Here is a 6,665-nt window from a genome sequence, read left to right on the forward strand (position 1 = left end):
GGCTCGTTGGTTTAGGGGTATGATTCTCGCTTCGGGTGCGAGAGGACCCGGGTTCAAATCCCGGACGAGCCCAGTTTTTGCTTTTTCCTTCCGCATCAGTATTACTTCAGAGTCTAACGCTAAATTATCCTAACTTGCGTTACTTGAACAGCGTAGGCCTTCCTCGAAACTGCAACGAGCTCTCACGCACGAAGAAACGAAAATATTAATCTGCTCTCTCAGTTATCTCCTCAATTTTCTTGCAGAGGCACTTCAGCCACCACAAGCAGTCTCTGCGACAGCTCGACTCGTTAATCTATTGGTATGATTCTGGCTAAGGTACGCAGAGACCCCTGGTTCAAATCGCGGAGGAGGCCACTTATTCATTCTTTCCTCAAGCATTAGTATCACTACAGAGAAGAGCGCAAATGCATCGCAATTTATTTTATTTTATCAGCGAATTTCCCACTGGAAACACTAACGAGCACCCAGTGACGTGGACAGAAAATAACATTCCGCTTTTCTGAAGCACCTGTCCGATTTTGTTGTGCTCCCTTAGAAGCCGTCTAAAACGCTCTCTGTGAACGTTCGGCTCGTTGGTCTAGGGCATTCTGCTTCCGGCAGCCGAGCTGATCGGATCGTTGAATCATGGCCTCAAGCGGGGCGGCGACAGCGGTCACTTTGGGCCGCGGAAACAGGTTCAGCAACGACGATGAAAGGGACTACCAGTTTATTTTGCCCCAACTGCCAAAAGGACGAATTGTTCGCAACACCGTCTTTTTACACGGTGTTGTAAGAGCGAGGCCGTACAAGGTCGAGGATTTTCGGGATGCGCTTACGCCCACAAGCCTGCTGCCGGAAGTTGTGTGCCTCGGGGCCTACCAGGTCAATCACGTCTGGGCCGTGACCCTCAGTGACGCAGCTGCAACAAAACGCCTGCTGGCCCTGAAAGAGCTTCAGGTGAAAGGGCGTCGATGTGTCATCGTCGACCCGCAGGACCAGCAGGTGAAACTCAGGCTTCACTGGCTGCTGTACGGCGATTCCGACGAGGACGTCCGGGCGGCATTCACAACCTTCGGCAAGGTAGAAGAGGTGAGCAGGGAGCGTTGGCACGTCCAAGGCATGGGAGACAAGACCTCGACCACCCGGACCGTGCTACTGAAGCTGAGAAGCGGCATTAAAGTGGAAGACCAGCCTCACCAGGTCCGCGTCGGCGGAGAGCTGGCATGGGTGGTCGTACCTGGGCGGCCCATGCAGTGCCTGCGCTGCCAAGGGACAGGACACGTACGCCGTGATTGCAAAGTCCCCCGCTGTTCGAGATGCAGACGGTTCGGCCACGTCGACGCTGACTGCGTTAAATCTTACGCGGCCGTGACAGGACCAGCAGCGAGTGATGTTGCTGCAGAGCACGTCATGGACGCAGTCGAGACAGAAGAAGCTGCTAAGGGAGCCGGTGTGCAAGTGCCTTCATTGACGACAAATGCCACGACGGTACCGGAGGTCGCTGAAGCCAAGGTAGCCGAGGGTGCTGAGCAGGTGACTGGGCCTGCACGTGTCGAGAGGGACGAAGACCCTGTGAAGGCAGGTGCTAATGAAGGCGAACGCGAGGCGAATGAGTCAGCGATGCAACAGGGCGAGGATGCAAACGACGGGGACCGGGCGGCTAGTCTCGGTGCCACCTCCAAGCGCCCCCGTGACGAGGGCGGAGACAAGGACAGCGCGGCATCCAGCACAAGTGACGGGCCACCAGCGAAGACGCCTCTTGGGAGGCGGTCGGTCTTCAAGCCGAAGCCAAATGTTCCGCCCGAGAGAAAGCCTGGTGACAAAGCACAGCAAAAGAATAACGCCGGGAAGACGGGTGGTCCCGGAGGCGGCTAGCCGAGGGCTGGTCGTGAAAGGTAAGCACCATGCTCTGGGTCTATCTCATACTTTAGTTCATAATGGCTCCTAATTCGTCGCTCACTATTGCCACACTAAACGTGAGAGGGTTGGCGGCCAAGCGTAGGCAAAGCCAAGTCCTACGGTTGGCCGCTGACCAAGACCTAGACGTTCTAGCTGTCCAGGAGACAAAGGTTGAAGGAGAGGAGGAGACCGGGAGCATGGTGCGGCGTTTCATGACTAGATATTATGCGGTCGTGAGCCATGCGGTAGGGACGTCCGCCGGTTGTGTCCTGTTTGTTAAGAAGTTGCCTGGCCTTGTTGTTAAAAATGTATTTTCATGTCAAACCGGAAGGATCGTTTTTTGTGATGTTGTTTTTCGGGAATTGGAATTCAGAGTCATGTGCATATATGCACCGAATGCTGTGGAAGAACGCGCTTCATTTTTTGCGAACCTTTTTCAGTATATTAGCACTGATAAGTGCATGGTTTTGTTGGGGGATTTCATCTGTGTTTTGAGGGCTCGGGATAGAGTCAATAATGCTGGTATTCGCGATAAAAGCAGTAGTGTGTTGACTAAGCTAATTAGTGATAATGAACTGGACGATGTCTGTGAGTGCCTGGAGGGGGAGCGGGAAGTCATGTACACACGATTCCAAGGTAGTAGTCATGCGCGGTTAGACCGCATATACGTATCGCAAGACATAATTCCAAAGTGCCATAGTTATTCGGTGGCACCAGTATCGTTTTCAGATCACTGCATTGTGAAATGTCATATAGGCACGGAGAGGAAGAAACAAGATTTTAATTGGGAACTATGGAAAATGAATGCCTTACTACTAAAAGACGAGCCATTTGTAGAGGCAGTACGTGAGGCCGTCAGGAAAGTAAGTGAAGAAAACAGTGAAACAATAGCAGAGAAATGGGAATACTTCAAACAAAACGTAAAAATGAAAGCTTTAGAAAGATCGAGCTGCTTACGATTTGAGAAGGAAATGAAAGAAAGGGGCTTACCAAAGACACTTAAGCAGCTGATAGCGCTGGAGTGCGAAGAGCCTGGGACGTATAAGCAAGATGTAGGAGCCATTAAAGAAAAAATCGAGCAGCTTGACAAGGAACGGTATCAAGGTGCGATTGTGCGAGCAAGAGCAAACGCATTAGTAGCTGGAGAGACGCCCACTAAACGGGCGCTGGGACTCGAAAAAGCGCAAGCTCGACGGAATCATGTCGACAGAATTTTATGGAACGGCACAGTTGCCGACGATAGTAAGAGCATAGGCCGAGCGTTTCTAGAGTATTATCAGTCACTCTTTGCGTTTCAAGAAGTGAATATAGACGAGTTCAGAAGGGCCTTTCTATCTCGGATGCCGCGAGTGAGTGACGATACAAAACAACGATTGGAATGGAAAATAACAGAACGTGAAGTTGAAAAAGCGATTGATGATTTGAACCAAGGCAAATCACCTGGACCGGACGGTCTGGGCGCGTGTTTATATAAAGCTTTTAAGAAAGAACTGTCGCCGTTACTAACAGAGCTGTTTAATGATGCGTATGATAACAAAACTTTGCCGCCTTCTTTCGGAAAAGCTCATACCATACTCATCCCTAAGAGTGACCAAGTGGAGAAACTTAGGCTAGTAACATCTTAAAGGCCAATATCTTTAACCAATGTTGATTATAAGGTTTTTATGAAAGTTTTGGCTGCCAGACTTCAAAGCGTCATAAATGACATAGTGGCAGATCATCAAACGCGTGGTATCAAAGGAAGGTCCATTTTTTCGAATATTCACACGATGCGGTGCGTGGTGGGGTGCTGTGACGCCACCTCGGGTGGAGTCGCGGTGCCACAGCTGGACCTCGAGAAAGCGTTTGATTGTGTCTCTCATGATATTTTGTTTGCCATTTTGGATTACGTTAATGTTGGTTCCATCATCACTGAGGGAGTGGCGTTGGCGTACCAGAACTGCACAACACGCTTAATTGTGAATAAATCATTGGGGGCCCCCATTAACGTCATGCGTTCTGTGCGTCAGGGCTGCCCTCTCAGTCCTCTTTTGTTTGACATTTACATAGAAACTATGTGTTTGGCAATAACTGAGAATGAGCAAATACGCGGGTATAGCTTGGCAGCCACACAAATCAAGCTCTTGGCATATGCAGATGACATCGCGGTGTGTTGTACAAGCAAAGAAAGTGTGACGGAAACAATAAGGGTAGTGAAAAATTTTTGTGATGTGACGGGCAGTAGAGTGAACTGGGGAAAGTCCCTCGGTTTGTGGCACGGAGAGTGGTCTTCGGCCCCGGACCATTTTGCAAATGTGAGCTGGATAAAAACCCCGACCAAGTACTTAGGTGTCCCCATGGGCAGTTACAAAAATAGCGACGAATACTGGACGAACCAAGCAAAAGAAACAAGAGAAAAAGCAGACAGGTGGAAAGGCATCAACCTGTCGATTTTCGCAAAAGCAACTGTGTGTAACATGTTTTTTATTACGAAGTTGTGGTACGTCATGCAAACGTTGTACTGTTCAAGGGTAAACGTGCAAAGGTTGCACAGAGTGTTCGCGGTTTTTATCTGGGGCTCTACCTGGAAAAGGAGTAGCCGAACCAATCTGTTCCGGCACGTGAAGAAAGGGGGGCTGGGCTTGGCGCATCTTCTTGTACGCCAGCTTGTGAACAGGTTTTTGTTTTTTCGGGATGTGCGTCATCCGTTTCTGCGCACTGTATGCCAATTCAGGTTGAGAGGTGCTTTGCCGGCACTTATTGTTAGTACAGATAGTATGCCCGGAATGCTTCGTGGCTATCTTAAAGAAGTTGCAGATAGTGTGCGCTTTCTTTCTGTGCGTTTTTCTTTTGAGTATTTATGTAACGTTAAAAGGAAAACATTGTATAAGGATATTTGCGATATTGTATTTCCAGTGCCATTGTACAGAGCGCTATACAGCGGAAGATCAGGACTGGATGTCCTTAAGCGAGTGAAAAATATGGAGGTGCCTACTGGGGTAAAGACATTCTTTTTTAAATTACACACAGGAACACTCTCAGTGAAGACATTCATGGAAGAACGTGGCTTTCTTGTACCCTGGGGCTCGCACTGCTTGATTTGCAAGCAACCAGAAACAATAGACCATGTCTTTTTGCATTGCTGGGCCGGAGTGTTCTTCTGGGATGTCCTACAAAGAACAATGAAGAAGGAGTTACCGTTAAATCCGCATGGCATCAGGTACTTAGCGGTAACGAATGACGACGGGGTTCCCTTCGACCTAATAATGCTCAAGGGCCTTCATAGTTTATGGCGTGCAAGGATGTCTGGGTACTACTGCGACCCGGACGCTAGGCCTGCGCGTACGTATTTCCGCGAAAGCATGTCTCGTTTCATTGAAATAAAGAAAATACAAGAATGTGTACCCGAATGGCTGTCGAGGATAGAACCTCTGACAGCACTGAAAGAATTTTAATTAGACAACGCCAGTCCTTATAGGACTGATGGCATGTATGTTCTTTCAAAATGTTTTGTATTTGTTAATTGTGCATTGTAATTTTGTTCTGTATTATGTGCTCTGTACAATGTCGAAGACCGGCAATAAATAAAAAAAAAAGCCCGTTGGTCTAGGGGTATGATTCTCGCTTTGGGTGCGAGAGGTCCCGGGTTCAAATCCCGGACGAGCCCAGTTTTTGCTTTTTCCTTCCGCATCAGTATTACTTCAGAGTCTAACGCTACATTATCCTAACTTGCGTTACTTGAACAGCGTAGGCCTTCCTCGAAACTGCAATGAGCTCTCACTCACGAAGAAACGGAAATATTAATCTGCTCTCTCAGTTATCTCCTCACTTGTCTTGCAGAGGCACTTCAGCCACCACAAGCAGTCTCTGCGACAGCTCGACTCGTTAATCTATTGGTATGATTCTGGCTAAGGTACGCAGAGACCACTGGTTCAAATCGCGGAGGAGGCCACTTATTCATTCTTTCCTCAAGCATAAGTATCACTACAGAGAAGAGCGCAAATGCATCGCAATATATTTAATTTGATCAGCGAATTTCCCACTGGAAACTTTAACGAGCACCCAGTGACGTGGACAGAAAATAACATTCCGCTCTTCTGAAGCACCTGTCCGATTTTGTAGTGCTCCCTTGGAAGCCGTCGAAAACGCTCTCTGTGAACGTTCGGCTCGTTGGTCTAGGGGTATGATTCTCGCTTCGGGTGCGAGAGGGCCCGGGTTCAAATCCCGGACGAGCCCAGTTTTTGCTTTTTCCTTCCGCATCAGTATTACTTCAGAGTCTAACGCTACATTATCCTAACTTGCGTTACTTGAACAGCGTAGGCCTTCCTCGAAACTGCAACGAGCTCTCACTCACGAAGAAACGGAAATATTAATCTGCTCTCTCAGTTATCTCCTCACTTGTCTTGCAGAGGCACTTCAGCCACCACAAGCAGTCTCTGCGACAGCTCGACTCGTTAATCTATTGGTATGATTCTGGCTAAGGTACGCAGAGACCACTGGTTGAAATCGCGGAGGAGGCCACTTATTCATTCTTTCCTCAAGCATAAGTATCGCTACAGAGAAGAGCGCAAATGCATCGCAATATATTTTATTTTATCAGCGAATTTCCCACTGGAAAGTTTAACGAGCACCCAGTGACGTGGACAGAAAATAACATTCCGCTTTTAGGAAGCACCTGTCCGATTTTATGGCACTCCCTTAGAAGCCGTCGAAAACGCTGTCTGTGATCGTTCGGCTCGTTGGTCTAGGGGTATGATTCTCGCTTTGGGTGCGAGAGGTCCCGGGTTCAAATCCCGGACGAGCCC

At 48.6% G+C, this 6,665-nt stretch overlaps 4 non-coding genes across 4 annotated transcripts; all 4 read left to right on the top strand.

Annotated features, from left to right (window-relative positions):
* TRNAP-CGG (transfer RNA proline (anticodon CGG)) lies at window positions 1-72 on the top strand. The gene has a single exon. It is a non-coding gene; the product is annotated as a tRNA-Pro (tRNA).
* Window positions 73-5,455: 5,383 nt separating this feature from the next.
* On the top strand, window positions 5,456-5,527 carry TRNAP-UGG (transfer RNA proline (anticodon UGG)). The gene has a single exon. It is a non-coding gene; the product is annotated as a tRNA-Pro (tRNA).
* Window positions 5,528-6,024: 497 nt separating this feature from the next.
* On the top strand, window positions 6,025-6,096 carry TRNAP-CGG (transfer RNA proline (anticodon CGG)). Its single transcript has one exon. It is a non-coding gene; the product is annotated as a tRNA-Pro (tRNA).
* A 497-nt stretch (window positions 6,097-6,593) lies between these two features.
* TRNAP-UGG (transfer RNA proline (anticodon UGG)) lies at window positions 6,594-6,665 on the top strand. The gene has a single exon. It is a non-coding gene; the product is annotated as a tRNA-Pro (tRNA).

This window comes from Dermacentor andersoni, chromosome 7, assembly GCF_023375885.2.
Source record: "Dermacentor andersoni chromosome 7, qqDerAnde1_hic_scaffold, whole genome shotgun sequence".
Taxonomy (NCBI): Eukaryota; Metazoa; Arthropoda; class Arachnida; order Ixodida; family Ixodidae; genus Dermacentor; species Dermacentor andersoni.